Consider the following 18,816-nt stretch of genomic DNA (forward strand, 5'->3'; position numbering starts at 1 on the left):
TATTAAGCAAATGAATGAGAGAAGTAGAGTGTAACCATTGAAATCTAAGCAGCAGGAAGGTAATGGAGTTTTTGTTTTGTTTTTCTACCATTCTCTTTTCAATATTGCCTACGCTTGAGAGGGGTACACGCCCATGTACATCTCTGATTAGGGTGAGGAGGGTCAGGTGTGGAGGTAGGTGGGTGGGACAAATGTTTCTTTCTTTTTTTTTTCTACGTCTTCAAGGGAGGAGGGGAAGAGGACCACTTCTTGTTATCCAACTACATCAGCACTCCATTATGGGGAATGGTCATTTGATGACGCCTTAGAGACCCCAATGTGGGGAAGAATGTTCCAAGGGTATTAGTGGTTTTGGCAGTTCTGAGATGTTGTTGATTTCTTTGTCCATGATGAGAAATCCAAGGTCTGTTGGTCGACAAAGTCCATCTTAGTGCATTCACAGACCCAGGAACATGCTGCAAAACTTGGTCAGGAGAACTGTCCAACCTGTTTACTTTTCATCCTCTGATGTGGCAGTTAGCATTCTCGGCTGGAACAGGTGAGCTGGCTGTCACGTTCCCCTGGGTGCATACGGCTATGCTGCCCACTGCGCAGGCATCAGCGCTTGAAGAGGCGTAGTCCTGACACATGCACTCCAAGGATGGAGCACACATTCTGTGATTCCCCCTGTGGTCAGGGTCTGAGTCCAGTGGTCTAGTTGGGAAGTTGCCTTGGGTGACCTGAGACCTGGCTTGTGTGTGCCAGCCAAAGTAGGGTTAGGTGCTGTCACCTGCATCAGCCAAAGCACATATCAGTTGGTGCAAGCTGTCTGGTCAGTTCTGCCCTAACCCCATATCTCATGTGAACCAATGGCTACTGCAGCCTGGCCCAGCCAGCCCGCCATAGACCCAGGTCCTCACATATACTAGCAGGTGCCATTGCCTAGTTGGGGCACCCCCCAGTAACCCCTACAAGGTCCAACCCATCCCCAGTTTTTGTGAATGCCAGTCTCTACTTTGGTTTAACCGGTGCCAGCCCATATCCCACCTAGCTTTCATGCACACCTTTGGGTGCTGGGGCCTACAGGTGCTACTGCCTTGTCCAGCCTTTCCCACCCCTATCCCCGATCTCTTGCTCACCAGTCCTGGCCTTCACTCTGTACTGGCTCTCACTATTGCCAGTGTGTGCTGTGGACTGATTCTGCCTGGCGTGCCCGCAGACCTGGTTCACATATATGCCAATGAGCACTCCAGCCCAGCCTGGTCTGGTCTCCCCCCAGCCCTGGCTTTTGAATTCACCAGTGGGAGCTGTGCCTAGCAGAGGAATTCCCAAAGTTTTCCCTACTTGGCACACTCCCAACAATGGATCTCATGTATGCAAATGGTGGTGCTTGCTCAGAGTGACCTGGCTGGTCCCCAGTCCTGCGGTTTAGCCTAACTCTCACCAAGGAGTGTTACAGTCTAGCCCAGCCTCTCCAACATGGGTCACTTAAGGGCTTGAGCTGCAGATGTGTACCTACCAGAGTGGAATTAGCTGGGAGCTGGATCAGAAGCAGAGTAGCTGGGACCCAAAAGCAGGTTCCCAGAAATGGGAAAAAAAAAAATTTTAGCACTTGATAGTTTTAAACATTTGCAATGTTGATTGCTTATGTGGAAATTATATATATTATATATGTACTATTTTTGCTGATATATATTGTATGTACTATTTTTCTTGAAATAGGGATATTAATATTGCAGAATGTGGAATGCAGGACAGTGGTAATAAGAGGGGGAAGTACATGTCATGTACATAGTATAATTCAGTGAAGCAATATTTAAATTATAAACCAAATAATGTGACATCCACACAATTTTCATAAACATTTACTTTTGCAAATAGAAAATGTGATACCTGTCTTTCCGAATCTGCCTTATTTCTTAGCTAATAATCTTCAAGCCTATCCATTTTGTTGCAAATGTCAAGGTTTTATTTTTTAAATGACTAATAGTTAATTAATTAATTTGCATATATACATTTTCTTTATGCATTTTCTGTTGATGGACATCCCATGTGGGAGGCCTGGAGGCAGCTTCTGGCTCCTGGCTTCAGATGGGTTCTGCTTTGCCCATTTGAGAGTGAACCTAGCAGGTAGATGTTCTCTGTGTCTCTCCTCGCTCTTTTAAAAAATCTGCTTTTAAATAAAAATAAATAAACCCTTTACAAAAAAGAAATTCCATGTATTTTTTTTTAAAGATTTATTTAGTTTCATTACAAAGTCAGATATACAGAGAGGAGGAAAGACAGAGAAGAAGTTCTTCCATCCGATGATTCACTCCCCAAGTGAGCCACAACGGGCCGGTGCTGCGCCGATCCGAAGCCGGGAACTTGGAACCTCTTCCGGGTCTCCCACATGGGTGCAGGGTCCCAATGCATTGGGCCGTCCTCAACTGCTTTCCCAGGCCACAAGCAGGGAGCTGGATGGGAAGTGGAGCTGCTGGGATTAGAACTGGCGCCCACATGGGATCCCGGGGCTTTCAAGGCGAGGACTTTAGCTGCTAGGCCACACCGCCGAGCCCCTCCATGTACTTTTTACATAGGCAGGGAGGTAGCTGGCAAGCCGCCAGAACCTGCACTGTGTGTGTCACAGCTCCATGTTCACTGCCCAAACCTGACTTCTGCACAGAGCACAGCTGGCCAGGCAGCAGCTGCAGGGAGGGCGCTTCCTGCCAGGGTTTCATCGCTTTAGAATTGATACCTGCTAGAAATATCTAATATTTCTATTAGACGGCAGGCTGCACACCCACCTCGCACATTGTGCCATTATAACAAAATGACCACAGCTGACACATTCACTCTCATCCTGTATCTGACGCCATGACACCTCTAGGATCCCTAAAGTAGGGTGTGGAGGTGGACAGTCCTTGTGTCCCACCCTGCTTCTTATGAATATTCAGTTAAGTCCTATCCCAGACACCGTCCCTCCGTGTTGTACAGGAGGGTGACCCTGATCCTTGCTGGTCGCAGGTCATGCTCTCCAGAGCTTGTCTGTACTTCCTCCTTGAATGTGTATTTTTCATTTCCTGCTCATCTTGACTTATGTCTCTGTTTTGAGCTTTTTCTCAGATGAAGAGCCCAGACCAAGCCTAGCCGAGGACCACCTCCACAATACTTTCCTTTTTTAGAGATTGATTTATTTTTATTTGAAAGGCCGAGAGAGAGAGAGAGAGAGAGAGAGGTATTCCATTTGTTGGTTCACAGTGGCCAGAACCGAGCTTCTTCCAGGTTTCCTACGCAAGTGCAGAGTCCCAAGACTTTGGGCTATCCTTCAATGCTTCCTTAGGCTAGTAGCAGGGAGCTGGATTGGAAGTCAAACAGCTGGGACTCTAACTTAACCTGCTAGGCTATGGCACCAGCACCCTCCAAACAATACTATCATCTGCTTTCCCAGATGCCAACAGCTCATCAGGTTTTTTTGTTTGTTTGTTACAGATTTATTCATTTTTAACTTGGGAAGACAAATTTACAGAAAGAAGGAAACACAGAGAGAAAGATCTTCCATCTGTTGGGGTTCACTCTCCAGATGGCTGCAGCAGTCAGAGCTGAGCTAATCCAAAGCCAGGAGCCTCTTCCAGGTCTCCCACACAGGTGCAGGGTCCCAAGGCCTTGGGTCGTCCTCCACTGCTTTCCCAGACCACAAGCAGGAAGCTGGATGGGAAGTGGAGCTGCCGGGATTAGAACCGGCGTCCATATGAGATCCTGGCATGTTTAAGGCGAGGACTTTAGCTGCTAGGCTACCGTGCTGGGCCCTGGATTGTTTGTAAAGATCTTATTTATTTAAAAGTAAGAATTGAAGAGAGAGAGAGAGACAGACAGACAGACACACACACACACACACACACACACACACACACAGAATATCTTCCATTGTTTATTAATGGGCAATGCTGGACCAGTTTGGAGTCAGGAGCCTGGAACTCTGCCCAGGATCCTCACTTGGGGGTAGGGCCATCTTCTGTTTTCCCAGGTACATCAGCAGGGAGGGGAACTGGAAGTGTAGCAGCTGGGACACGAATCAGTGTGCACATGAGTGGCATTGTAAGTGGCAGTGTAACCTACAAATCCAGCCCCCAAATTAATGCATTTTTGACATTAGCACCATAGGCATCATATTAGGGCTCATGTAATATTGATGTGTCCCTTACTTGTGAAATCTTTTATCATTTGGTTAAGGTACTATTTTTCCTTTTATTTAATGTTTAATTAAATTAGTATTTTGTAAGGAAATTATTAGAAAGTATGGTGTAACTTATCATCTGCATTTACCAATCTTGTTGATATATATATATATGCATATATATATATATATATATTTTAGGATGTGAAGCATTAGTATGGTTCTCAAAGTAGAACTATTCAAAAAGGTAGTCATATGAACTTTCCCCTCACCACATCTCTACCCCATTCCAGGCACCATTCCTTCCACCATTCTTTGTTGTTCTACCCAGCTACTGTGGGTAACTAAGTCATTATTTCTAATTTGTTCTTTGTATGATGTTTGCATGTGTTGTGGTCTATGTATTACTTCTGCATAACACTCCACCAATCAGATGTTCTATTTTATTGTGAGTGGCCATTGAGATTGTTCTCAATCCTAGTGTCTAGGAAGGAAGTCATAGTGGTTTTTCTTTTAAGTAAAGATTTATTTAGAAGGAGAGACAGGGAAAGATCTTCCATCCACTGGTTCACTCTACAAGTGGCCACAACGGCTGGAGTTGAGCTGATTCCAAGCCCGGAGCCAGGAGCTTCTCCTGGGTCTCCCATGCAGGTGCAGGGTCCCAGGGCTTTGGGCTGTCCTCAACTGCTTTCCCAGGCCACAAGCAGGGAGCTGGATGGGAAATGGGCAGCTGGTATATGAACCTGTGCCCATACGGGATCCTGGTGCATGCACTGTGAGGACTTTAGCCACTAGGTTACCATGCCAGGTGCCAGTCATAGTGTTTTTAATAACCAAATCTTGGAAATGACAAATCATGACTTCTGCTGTAATATATTGTTCAACAATTGAGATATTAAGTGCAGTTCACACTGAAGGGGAGACCACACATAGTCTAACTGCCAGCAAGAGGATCACTGGGGGCCATCGCAGATGCTACCCCTCAAAGGTTGGCTTTTTGCAGGTTGCAAAATTGCTGCTAAAAACTACGCATCACCATCTTTCTTTATTTCTTTTCTTCCTTCCTGCCTTCCTTCCTTCTTTCACATTTAATTTCCAGTCCCCATCCCCAAGTTTCCTTCCTCCCCCCTCATTGTTTTTCCCCCTAGTTTTACAATGGGTTACCATTCTTTTTTCAAGTCATGTGCTCTCAAAGGACCTCTCTGACCTTACTTTGAAAATTGTTCTCATCTTCCTTTTCCCCAGTTCAGGCAAATCATCATTATTGAATGTTCGCTAATGGCTAGGCTCTTTGCTGTAACTAGGGTTATTTGGATCATATTCTTTTTTTTTTTTTAAGGATTTATTTGTTTAATTTTTTTAAAGATTTATTGTTCTTTTTTTTTTTTTTAAAGATTTTATTATTATTGGAAAGCCGGATATAGAGAGGAGGAGAGACAGAGAAGAAGTTCTTCCATCCGATGATTCACTCCCCAAGTGAGCCGCAACGGGCTGGTGCGCGCCAATCCGAAGCCGGGAACCAGGAACCTCTTCCAGGTCTCCCACGCGGGTGCAGGGTCCCAATGCATTGGGCCGTCCTCAACTGCTTTCCCAGGCCACAAGCAGGGAGCTGGATGGGAAGTGGAGCTGCCGGGATTAGAACCGGTGCCCATATGGGATCCCGGGGCATTCAAGGCGAGGACTTTAGCTGCTAGGCCACGCCGCCGGGCCCCTAAAGATTTATTGTTATTGGAAAGCCGGATATACAGAGAGGAGAAGAGACAGAGAGGAAGATCTTCCATCCGATGTTTCACTCCCCAAGTGAGCCGCAACAGGCCACCGATTCGATGCCAGGAACCTGGAACCTCTTCCAGGTCTCCCACGCGGGTGCAGGGTCCCAAAGCCTTGGGCTGTCCTCTACTTCTTTCCCAGGCCACAAGCAGGGAGCTGGATGGGAAGTGGAGCTGCCAGGATTAGAAGCGACGCCCATATGGGATCCCGGGGTGTTCAAGGCGAGGACTGTAACTGCTAGGCCACGCCGCTGGGCCCATTTGGATCATATTCTAAGAGAGCTCTAAGTCTTACAGGAGTGACACAAGTACATATTCACATGGGGGGGGGGCTGAGGAGAGAATAGGAGAGAGAGAGACCTTCCATCTACTGGTTCACTCCCCAAATAGCCTCAATAAGCCAGAGCTGGGCCAAACTGAAGCCAGGAGCTTCGTAAGTGTCCCTCTCACGGGTGTAGGAGCCCAAGTATTTGGGCCATGTTCCACTGCTTTTTCAGGCCGTTAATGCAGAGATCATTGAAAGTGGAGTGGCCAGTACTCGAATTGGTGGCCTTGCAGGTGGTGGTGTAATGTGCTAAGCCACAACCCTGGCCCTGGAATTTTCTTTTTAAAAATAAATCCTGCAGTTCTGTCTGAAACCCTGTTTGTTCTCTAGCTCTTCCTTCTGCCCACAACCTCTTCCACTTCTGCTTTTTATTATGTGTATCCATTTAAATCATTTTCTATTTTTTTCATACATATTTTTCATAAACTATATATGTATTGTTCTGTGTATTTTAACTTTACATGAGTCACTTCATGGTGAACATACTTGAAGATATATTGTTATGTCAAGTGTTTATATATATATATGACTTATTTGTCGTAGCATTTTACTGCAGGAACAATTCACATTTTATTCATTCAGGCTTGTATTGGACATTTCAGCTGTTTACACTTTTCTTTTTCTTTTTTTAAGGATTTATTTATTTTTATTGCAAAGCCAGATATACAGAGAGGAGGAGAGGCAGATAGGAACATCTTCCGTCCGATGATTCACTCCCCAAGTGGCCTCAATGGCCAGAGCTGAGCCGATCCAAAGCTAGGAGCCCAGAGCTTCTTCCAGGTCTCCCACGTGGGTACAGAGACCCAAGGCTTTGGGCCGTCCTCGATTGCTTTCCCAGGCCACAAGCAGGGAGCTGGATGGGAAGTGGAGCTGCTGGGATTAGAACCGGCGCCCATATGGGATCCCGGCGCATTCAAAGCAAGGACTTTAACAACTAGGCCAGGCCGCCGGGCCCTGTTTACATTTTTCAAAAGTTGTATCTGGAACGTCTTCCTGGGCACATCTGAAGGACTTCCTATATTTTTTCTTACATGTGAAATTTCGGAGTAATTATGGTGCACATTTAAAATTTCGCCACGCAGAAGTGGACTTGTCCTCAAAAGTGGCTCTAATTTTACTCTTCTACTCACCTTGTGTGAATTTTTAGCTTCAAGATTTCTCTCCTCCTGAAATCATCAAACATGCACATTTTACCATGCGAGGAGGTGGGTTTTAGCTGATCACGTAAACTGATTATTTCCGTGTAAGTCTAACAACACGCAAAGAAGGGGCCAGAGCAGTTCTGACGTGGCAGGGCCGACCTTGAAGCGTTCCCTGCAGAGGCCTGGTGCCCTGTGGCTAGTTCTGGACTAGCTAGCCGGTGGTCCTGCGGTCTCCCCCGCCTGCGGCCCTCGGGGGGACTGGCGGCGCACCCCCGCCTCGCGCACTTGGTACGTCCCGGCCGCGGCTCCCCCCGCTGCGCTGCTTGGTTCCGCCTCCCAACGCTCGCGCCTGCGCCCGAGAGCCCAGAACGTTCGTTGGCTTCTGTCGCACCTGGGCTCGGCGCGTCCCGGCGGCCGCCGGCTCCTGACGCGCTGGCGACCCCCGGCACCTCGGAGGAGGGGCTCGGCGGAGCGGCGCGTGCCGGCGGTGAGTGAGTACCTGCCGCCTCGGCACACCTCCGGCCCGCCCCCGGCCCGCCTCCTCGGCGCGTCCGCCGGAGGGGCGCGTCCCCTCAGCCAGGTAGGCCTCTCCGGACGCCGGGGGCGGCTGGCTCCTCGGAGACGTCAGGGTGGTCGCCTAATGACTCCCAAGTGTGGGGCGGGCTTCCGCCGGGGGCCGGGCCTGGCTTCTCGCACCTTCTCCCGCCGCCGCCGGCTGCGCCTCCTCTCCTCGCGCGGGTCCCCAGAGGAGCGGGCGGCCGCGTTACTAGTCGGTTGAGAGCAGTTCTTGCCCTCGCTTTTTCTGTTCCCGCCCAGATAGAGGTTTCCGGTGGAAATCCTCACCACCACGTTCTCCTCTGCCCCTGTGCGCGGCTACAGGCGGTGCACCCGCGCTTTCTCTCATCGCCGGCGCCGCCAGCCTCGGGTGACAGCCTGCCGGGCTGTGCTCGGAAACCGGGTCCCCGAGGGTCCCGCAGCCGGTCAGCGGGGCTGTCCCAGGAAGCCGATCCCCCCGAAGGTCCCGCAGCCGGTCAGCGGGGCTGTCCCAGGAAGCCGATCCCCCCGAGGGTCCCGCAGCCGGTCAGCGGGGCTGTCCCAGGAAGCCGATCCCCCCGAGGGTCCCACAGCCGGTCAGCGGGGCTGTCCCAGGAAGCCGATCCCCCCGAGGGTCCCGCAGCCGGTCAGCGGGGCTGTCCCAGGAAGCCGATCCCCCCGAGGGTCCCGCAGCCGGTCAGCGGGGCTGTCCCCGGAAGCCGATCCCCCCGAGGGTCCCACAGCCGGTCAGCGGGGCTGTCCTCGGAAGCCGATCCCCCCGAGGGTCCCGCAGCCGGTCAGTGGGGCTGTCCCTGGAAGCCGATCCCCCCGAGGGTCCCGCAGCCGGTCAGTGGGGCTGTCCCTGGAAGCCGGGCCCCCCGAGGGTCCCGCAGTCGGTCAGTAGGCGCTGACCCTAGGGCGGGGACTGAGGTCCCGCAGCTGGTCACTGGCTGGTTCTGGGCTGGGAGCACCAAGTCTTAACGCTGCTTTTAGTTTAGGTTTTTATTTTTTATTTTTTCCTATCAAGAGAGGCAGTGCCTTGTAGTTAGTGTGTTTTTGGAGTCGGATGCGCTGAACTTGAGTTCCAGCAAAACCTTTGACTAATTTATTGGCCGGCTGACCAAGTTTTCTCACATATACTGAAAATCGTGATGTGGCTGTCATAGCCCTAACATGCGTTAAGTATCTACTGTAGATCCAGCATTCAACTCAGGCTATGTCTAAACTTGAGACTGAGTATAAACTGGGCAAGAAAGTGAGTGTGTGTATGAGACTAGCAGTGCATTTCCGGTTTTTTGTTGTTATTGTTACAGAAAAAACAAGCTCATTGTAGTTAGTTTTTTGGTTTAATTTCGTTTTTATTGGAAAAGCAGATTTACAGAGAGAAGGAAAGACAGAAAGATCTTCCATCCGCTGATTCACTCCAGGCCACAACAGCTGGAGTTGAGCAGGTCCGAAGCCAGGAACTTCCTCCATGTCTCCCACTCCGGTGCAGGGTCCCAAGGCTTTGGGCTGTCTGACTGCTTTCCCAGGCCACAAGCAGGGAGCTGGATGGGAAGTGGAGCAGCCATTGGTACGGGATGCTGGTTCCACAGGACTCAGGGTTAGCTTGCTGAGCCATCCTGCCAGTCCCAACTCTGTTGTAATTAGGTTTAAAGAAAGAACTTAACCCCAAATTTCTGGAATACTGAATTGCACAGGTGTGTCAGTCACTCATAAAAATTGTTCTTAAGTTTCCTGTACCCCAGAGCTTTCAAAGCTGTTTTGACTGGTTTGGTACCAAGCATGTCAAGATCTTAAATTACCTTGTCAGCAGCTCTTCAGTTAGACCAGGGTAATGGATGTGCTCAAAGAAAGTGACAAGTGATATACCCCTCCCCCAATTGGGGGTTTTCAAGGATGCTGCCTGAAGTGCTACCTCAAAATAAGTTAAGTCTTGTTGTTGGTTCACCTTTCAAGCTTGTGTGTTCCTCTGAAGCTATTTTGTTTCTGTCATGATTGAGGGTTGTTGTTTGTATCCAGGCTCAATTCCTCCTTCCTTGGTAGTTAGCAGTAGTTCATTCTCTAGCATTCTATAGTTCAAGTGGGTGAAGGAAAGCCATTATTTTATTTAGTTCTTTATTTAGCTGTTGGGATACATTGACTTGCTTGTTTAAATTTACTGATAACTTTATTTTTTCAGAGTAGCTGTGGAGACAGTAATGTAACATGGCTAAATTTCAGGAAGCACTGGAATTTTGGAACTGATATTTGTGGGGTACCTCTACTTAATGCTTTTTATTGATTCTGTCTCTGCTTTGATACCTTGGAAACACATGTTGAGCCCACAGTGCTATGCTACGAAGAAGGGTTTTTGTTGATTTGCCTGCCATTAAGAAATTACATGTTAAATTTGAATGTACTTGTGTTTTTAAAAAGATTTACTTATTTTTATTGCAAAGCCAGATATACAGAGAGGAGAGACAGAGAGGAAGAGCTTCCATCTGATGAGTCGCTCCCCACGTGACCGCATAGGCCGGTACTACACCAATCCGAAGCCAGGAGCCAGGCACTTCCTCCAGGTCTCCCAGGCGGGTGCAGGATCCCAGGGCTTTCGGCTGTCTTGGACTGCTTTCCCAGGCCACAAGCAGGGAGCTGGATGGGAAGCAGGGCTGCGGGGATTAGAACCGGCACCCATATGGGATCCTGGCGTGTCCCAGGTGAGGACTTTAACCAGTAGGCCACTGCGCCGGGCCCAGAATGTACTAGTTTTAATAACTCAGTTATACGAGCAACATTTAATGAGATGGAGATCACACTGTTAATGATGTTTTCCTAGGGAATTATGATTCTTGCATCTTCTCTCCTGTCAGTCTCTGGTTCTGTCTCCTCATTCTCTTCAGGTACTCCCCACTGTCCTGGGCCTTCTATCCTGCTGGCTTGACCTGAGTTTTCCCTTTCCTGTGTTCTGCCTGGATTCTGCAGTTCAAGCTACTTTAGATCCTGTCTTGGGGCCCTTCTTTTGGCTTGTGCCTGTTGGCTCCCCTATTTCTGTCCTTTTTCCCTGGTGATACTTTACCACAGTCATGGTCTTTGACCCATCTAAAAACCTGAGCTAATCCAAAACCTGGAGCCAGGAGCTTCTTCTGGGTATCCCAGGTGGATACAGGGTCCCAAGACCTTGAACCATCCTTCACTGCTTTCCTAGGGTGTAAACAGGGAGTTGGATCGGAAGTGGTGCAGCTGAGATACGAACTGGAGCCCATATGGGATGTTGGCACCACACGCAGAGAATTAGTGTATTGAATCACCGCACTGGCTCCCATATGCCTGCTTGTTTGTGTGTTTATTTATTTTTAAATAATATGTACATAGTTGAGAGGAATATATACACATGTGGACCTCTGATTAGGGTGAGGATGGTCAAGGTGTGGAGGAAGATGAATGAGATAAATGTTTCAGTTTTTTTTTTCCGCTCCTGTGTTTTTTTTTCTCTCTCTCTCTCTTTCTTTGCCGATAGAGAAGTTCTATTTGTGAAGTGACCAGGTGAGTGGAGAAAGAGGGGAGGGGAAAGCACCTCCAAAGACAGCTGGGAGGTGGGATGCCTCTTGAAAGGGGAGAAGAAGAGACACCAAAGATTTGAGGAAGGATCTTGGGATTTTAAGTGTTCCCTGAGCCCTCCTTGTTGGATGGGAACCTATGTGCAAAAGGTTCCCCATGGGTGGTCTCTTAACCAGTTAGGATATGGGTGGGGTGGGCAGTGTTTGTGCCATGCATTTGAAGCTGTGGCCAAGATCTCAGTCCTTGCCTTGCAAATGCTGGGATCCCATATGGGCGCCGGTCCTAATCCCAACAGCCCTGCTTCCCATCCAGTTCCCTACTTGTGGCCTGGGAAAGCGGTCCAGGATGGCCCAAGGCCTTGGGACCCTGCACCCGTGTGGGAGACCCGGAGGAGGCTCCAGGATCCTTTTTTTTTTTTTTTTTTAAAGATTTATTTTATTTTTACTACAAAGTCAGATATACAGAGAGGAGGAAAGATAGAGAGGAAGTGGAGCTGCCGGGATTAGAACCAGCGACCATACGGGATCCCAGCACATTCAAGGCGAGGACCTTAGCCACTAGGCCACGCCACCGGGCCCCATCCAGGATCCTTTTTTTGGATTGGCTTGGCTCTGGCTGTTGCAGCCATGTGGAGAGTGACTCATTGGATAGAAGATCTTCCTCTCTGTCTCTCCTCCTCTCTGCATATCTACCTTTCCAATAAAAATAAATAAATCTTTGGAAAAAAAAAAGATATTCCTGTTAATTAAAAAAAAAAAGAAAGAAAATAGAATACGTAACTGTGTTGGCATACTGGTATAGTTAACACACACTAGATCTTGTGTGTGCCGGTGACTGCTGCAGCCCAGCCTGGCATGGCTTGCCCCTGGTCTCTGCACTTGCTGACAGGTGCTATGGCCTGGCCTGGTCAGGCCCTTCCCTAGTCCCAGCTTTTGCTCATGGGTGCTGCAGATTTGCTTAGCTTATCCTGCCCTTAGCCTCAGCTCTCATGTGAACCAGCGGGTACTATGGTTCAGCCTGGTCTGGCCTGGCCTTCACCCTGTCTTGGCTTTCTTGCATGCTAGCAGATACTGTAGCCTAGTGCAGCCTTGCCAATCACCAGACCCAGCCCACATATGTGTCGATGGTGCTGCAGTCTTGCCTGGCCTGACCTGCCCTCAACTCTGGCTCTCATACTCAACAGCAGGAGCTGTGACTAGTAAGGGAGTTCCCCAAGTTCCTTTACCATGCCTGTTAGCAGTGCTGTATCATACATGCCGACTGGTGCTGCAGCCTAGTGTGACGTGGCCCAACCCTGTCCTGATAGTTGCCTGCCAGTGCTGTGGCCTAGCCCTGTCTGGTCTGCCCTCCAGCCTTGGCTCTTACATGCGCCAGTTGACGACGTGACCTAGCCCAGCCCAGTTCTCCCGTTTGAGTAGGTGCCTTGGTCTGACCCAGACCTGCCCTCTGGATTCCCTTTTTTAACTATTTTGTGTCAGCTCCCTTGATTACCTGTGAGTACAGTGGCCTGATCTGTGGAAACCTCCAGAAGTTATTCTACACCTTTCAAATGTGCCATCAGTGGCCCCTATTTCAGTGTGTTCTCAGACCCCCTTCCCTGGACAGCCTACAGCACCCCAGCATCTGCCATTCCTTTCCTGATGGGCTGTGTGGCACCAAGGTAGTGGCATGGCACTGGCAGCATAGTCCCACTTGGTGCCCTCCCCCTGTATGTCTTCATTATGTTCACTTTGTAGTAGGTTTTGAAATCAGAAGTGAGTTCTTTTTGAGCCTTTTACTTTGGTGTCAACCTGACAGCTAAGGGAAAAAATTTATTTGTGAGAGAGAGAATGGAGAGAATGAGAACTCCCATCTGCTAGTTTATTCACCAAATGCCTGAAGAGCTGGTGCTGGACCAAGGGTGAAGTCAGCAACCAGGATGATGATCCAGATCTCCCGTGTGGGTGATAGGTGCCTAACTACCGCAGCTGTTTCTGTTGTCTCAGGGTCTGCATTATCAAGAAGCTGGAGTCAGTAGCCAGACCTGGGAACTGGACCTAGGTACTAAGCGTGGTATATTGGTGTCTTAACCTCTCAGTCAGACATGGATATTGTGATTTTACAAGAAGATAGTTGTATTTCCAAGTTATTTATTTTTTAAATTTATTTTTTACTTAAAAGAGTTAGAGGGAGAGATAGAGATCTTTGCATCCCCAAATGGCCACAGCAACCACAGCTGAGCCGACCAGAAGCTGGGAGCCAGGAGATTTTTCTGGGTCTCTCATGTGGATGCAGAGGCCCAAAGAATTGGACCATCCTCCACTGCTTTTCTAGGCCACAAACAAGGAGATGGATCAGACGTGGAGCGGCCGGGACATAAACCAGTTCCCATATGGAGTATGTACCACAGGCAGAGGATTAGCCCACTGTGCCACTGTTCTGGCCCTTTTTAAACAATTTACTTACTTGAAAGGCAGAGTGACAAGAGATTTTCCAACTGCCAGTTAATTCACCAAATGTTTGTAACAGGGCCTTTCCGGGAACTTCAGCCAGAATGTATGGCATGAACCCAGTACACATGAGCCATCTTGTGCTCCCTCCTAGGTGTGTGTTAGAAATTTGGATTAAGTGGAGCTGGAACTCAAATCCAGTAACTCATAGCATCCCAAATGATAGCTTACCTTGCTGCACCACAATATACAAAATCCCTTCTGTATTTTTATTTTTAAATCTTTAAAAATTATTTGAAAGGGACAGCTCTTGAGAGAGACATAAAAACAGGCAGAGAAAGTCTTCTGTCTGCTGTTTCACATACTACGCAGTATGTGAAACATACTACATACTGCGTAATATGTTTATGTGTACATCCTGCGTAGTATGTGAAACAGCAGACATACTATGTAGTAGAGATTAACCAATTGGTTGTGCAATGTGAAAGATTTCTTTTTTTTTTTAAGACTATTATTTTCACATTTTTTTTTCTGTATCTGGGGTAAAGGGGGAGATAAAGGGAGAAGGCTCACCCAGTCTCCCACCCATCTCAGGTCCCTGATGTGGGGAATGCTCCGAGGGTCTTGCTCAGGTGGCTTTGATAGTTCAACAGTTCTGATTTGCTGCCAGTCTTGCCATTCCAAGCACGATGAAGTAGCTGCAGAATCCACTGGTTGACGTAGTCCACCTTAGAGTCTCCATTTGCCCAGTTTTCGCTGCCAATACATGGCTGGGGTAGTTGATTGATTTGTTCTGTCCTCGTTGTGGTGCCAGGTGTCCTCTGCAGGTTCCGATGGACTGCCATATCCTCCATGTGCACCTGGGAATGTGCTCCGTCTGAGCCTCTGAGGAGGCTTGGCCCTGGCACTTGCACTCCATGGCAGGCTGTAGAACCTGCACTTCTCTTCATGGTTAGGGTTCTGAGTCCAGCAGTTCGATTGGGGTGATCCCAAAAGAAGCTTTGTCTGAGGTGATCCCAGACCAGATTCTTGTGTGTACTTGTACGTACAGGGCCCGGCACAGTCCATCGCCCCAATCACCTGGTGGTTGCAATTGCTGGATCAGTTCTGTTTCCAGCCCTGTCTTCTACTGAAACCAATGTGTGTTGCAGTCCAACTTGATTCTGCCCAGCACACACTAGGCCCTCACATAAACCAGTGGAAGTGCAGCCTAGTTGGAGCGACCCATCTCATCTTAAAGATGAAAAAGATTTAACTACATAAAGGGTAATGTTGAAGGAATCATTTATGCATATAGAAGCATGTACAAAAGCACTATGAAAGAAAAGAAATATGGCTGAATTTTATTTTCCTGTTTTTGAAATTTTAATATTCTTTTATTTTTTTTTTAATATAATTGAGAGGGATGCATACCCATGTGGGCATCCAATTAGGGTGGAGAAGGTCAGGTGTGGAGGAAGGTGGGTGAGACAAATGCTTCAATCGTTCTTTCTTTCTGTGTTCCTAGAGGAGGAGCAGGAAGGGGTTGCTGCTTCTTGTCAAACTACATCAGAACCTGAAGATAGGGATGGACACTTGATGATGCCTTAGAGACCTGATGTGGGGAAAAGTATTCTGAGGGTATTACTTCAGTATTTCTGAGAAGCTGTTGGTTTCATTGCTTGTTGTTGGTTGAGAAAATCTTTCCAAGGTCTGTTGGTTGACAAAGTCCATCTTAGTGCATTTACAGATTCAGGAACATGTTGCAAAGCTTGACCAGGAGGATTGTCCAACCCTTTCTGCTCTGTGTCCCACAGTGAGGCAGTTGACATCCTTTACTGGCCCAGATGAGCTAGCCATCATGTCCTCCATGTGTTTCTGGGCATGCTGTTCACTGTATAGGCATCAGCAACTGAGGAGGCCCAGTACCAACACCTGCACTCCAAGGTCGGACCATACATCCTGTGACTGTTTTCTCTGTGTTTGGGATCTGAGTCTAGCGGTCTAGTTGGGGAATCCTCCAAGAAACCTCCCCTGGGGTGACCTCAGACCTGACTGCTGTGTGCACCAGCCATTGCAGGGTCAGGTGTGGTCTGTCAACTGCACCACCAACCACTGCACATACCGGTGGATACAGCTGACTCGTCAGTTCTGCCCTAGCCCCATACATTACGCGAACTGACAGGTACTGCGTCCCAACCCATATGGCTGGATTTTTTTTTTTTAAAGATTTATTTAGTTTTATTGCAAGTCAGATATACAGAGAGGAGGAGATCCAGAGAGGAAGATCTTCCGTCCGATGAGTCACCCTGAAGCGACCACATCGGCTGGTGCTATACCGATGTGAAGCCAGGAGCCAGGAACCTCCTCCAGGTCTCCCACGCGGGTGCAGGGTCCCAAGGCCTTGGGCTGTCTTTGACTGCTTTCCCAGGCCACAAGCAGGGAGCTGGATGGGAAGTGGAGCCACTGGGACCAGAACTGGCGCCCATATGGGATCCCGGTGCATTCAAGGCAAGGACTTTAGCCACTAGACCACCGTGCCTGGCCCATGGCTGAATTTTTTTTTTTTTTAAAGATTTATTCATTTTTATTACAGCCAGATATACACAGAGGAGGAGAGACAGAGAGGAAGATCTTCCATCCGATGTTTCACTCCCCAAGTGAGCCGCAACGGGCCGATGCGCGCCGATCCGAAGCTGGGAACCTGGAACCTCTTCCAGGTCTCCCACGTGGGTGCAGTGTCCCAATGCATTGGGTTGTCCTCGACTGCTTTCCCAGGCCACAAGCAGGGAGCTGGATGGGAAGTGGAGCTGCTGGGATTAGAAGCGGCGCCCATATGGGATCCCGGGGCTTTCAAGGCGAGGACTTTAGCCGCTAGGCCACGCTGCCCGGGCCCGGCTGAATTTTAAGAACTGAAAAAAGGCTTATTAGCACAAGAGGAATCTGGCAGGAGGTCAGATAATACATGTAAGACATACATTGTGGATCATGTTAATGGTAAAAATGTTTATAAAAGCAAAGAGAAGTGATTGAATTTTTAAAAAATTTATTGTTTATTTGAAAATCAGAATTACAGAGAGAGTGAGAAACAAAAACTTTTCTATCAGCTGTTTTACTCTCCAGATGGCCGCAGTGGCTGGAACTAAGTTGTTCTAAAGTCAGGAGCCAGGAACTTCTAGGTCTCTCATGTGGGTGTACCTTAGCTCATTTTGTTGCTTTTCACAGCCCACTGGTGCACATGAATGTTAAGTCTGGTGGGGGGCTTACCTGGCAGGACTAAGTCACAGTACCTGCCATTGAGTGTCAGAGCAGAGGGTGGGCCATATTAGGCTGGGCCATGATACTAATTAGAATGTGTGAGAGCAAGGTCTGGGCAGATTTTCTGGGGAATTTGTGGGCTTATCCCTATGGTACTGCAATACCCAGTGGTTTGCGTGAGAGCTGGGGGTGGTGATGACCAAGCTAGGCATGACTACGAAACTCAACAACGCTCATGGGAACTGGGGTTCAGAGTAGGCTAGGTTGGCCCAGGTTGAGCACCCACATGTTCACCCAGGAATTGGGTGTGGGGACCAGCTGGAACGCAGCATCCACCAGGATTGACAAAGCCTGATGCTGGGGGTGGACTATGCTGGGCAGGGCCCTAGCATCTATTGAAACACGTGAGATCTGGATCTCAGAATGAATCTGGCTGTGGATTTTGGAAACTTCTCTGTTAAACTGTAGCTCCCACTGGTAAACACGAGAGTTGGAGCTGGAGGTAGGCCAGACCAGGCAGGTCCAACTCTCATGCTTACCGGTGGGAACTACAGTCTAATAGAAGAATTTCCAAGATCCACTGTCAGCAGGCATGTGAGCTGGCTTGGGGGGGGGGGGTGGCCCAGGCAGGCCAAGCCAAGTTATAGCACAGACTGGCATGTGTGGGAGCCAGATTAGGGTGTGAGCCATACCAGACTAGGCTTCTGTATCCAACTGTATGCATGAGAACCACGATAGGGGACAGGCTGGGAAGGGCTATGCTGTAGCACCCACCAGTGAGAGTTGGGACTAAGGGCAGGCCAGGCCAGACTGCAGTATCCAGTGGCAAAGGCCAAAATGGGGGATGGACCACGTTTGGCTGATTTGGATCAACTGCTGGCATGTGTAAGATCTGTGGCTGGAAGCAGGCCTAATTGGGGAGCTTAGGTGACACCCTGGTTGGACTGAGGTTCCTACGAATATGTGTGAGAGCCGGATGGAGGTAGCAAACTGGGCTGTAATTGCTGCAGCATCTCTTGGCATATATGTGTACTGGGTCTGAGGATGTAGCAGACTGGGCTAGGCTCCAGCACCTACTGGCGCTCATGAGAGCCAGAGTGGGTGTAGGATGGGTTGGGCCAGGTCTTGGTACTTGTTGAACCATGTGGCAGTTGGGTCTGGGGGTGGGCCAGGCAGGCCTGTAGCATTGACCTGTAAGAACTGGAATGGATGTGGGCTGGTTAGGCAAGGCTGTCCTACCTGCAGTAAATGCTAGGACAGGTTGTGCTGAGCAGAACATCCATCGGTAGTATACATGAGATCTGTGACTAGGAGATGGCATGATTGAGGAGCTTGGGGAGCTCCTCTGTCAGGATGCATTCTCCGGTGGTGAGCACAAGAACCTGGACTGGGAGCAGCCCAGACCAGGCTGGGTTATAGTACCTGCTGACATATGTGTGGGTCAGGTTGGGGGCAGGCTAGGAGGAGCCAGTTCACAGCACCCACTGGAATTTTCTTCTACCCTAGTATCACTAATCTGCTTTCTGATCAGTGTATTTGTTTATTCTGTATGTTTTGTATAAATGGCATCTTACAGTGTATGCCTTTTGTGTCTGACTTGTTTCATTTAATATAATGCTTTTAAGGTTGATTGATGTTGTAGAATGTATTCATTTTTTTTTTCTCCATAGGGCTGCATCATTTTATATTCCCATTGACACCATAA

The 18,816-nt window shown here is 48.7% G+C and overlaps 1 protein-coding gene across 3 annotated transcripts in view; it reads left to right on the forward strand.

Moving 5' to 3' along the window:
• The first annotated feature begins 7,735 nt into the window (after positions 1-7,735).
• Positions 7,736-18,816, forward strand: part of UIMC1 (ubiquitin interaction motif containing 1) — a 94,099-nt gene continuing 83,018 nt past the window's right edge. For all 3 annotated transcript variants that reach the window (XM_004587388.3, XM_058677218.1, XM_058677220.1), the window contains exon 1: positions 7,736-7,951. The gene's annotated coding sequence lies outside the window, so the exon portion shown is untranslated. The remainder of the gene's footprint in view (positions 7,952-18,816) is intronic.

Source organism: Ochotona princeps, chromosome 19 (genome assembly GCF_030435755.1).
Source record: "Ochotona princeps isolate mOchPri1 chromosome 19, mOchPri1.hap1, whole genome shotgun sequence".
Classification (NCBI taxonomy): Eukaryota; Metazoa; Chordata; class Mammalia; order Lagomorpha; family Ochotonidae; genus Ochotona; species Ochotona princeps.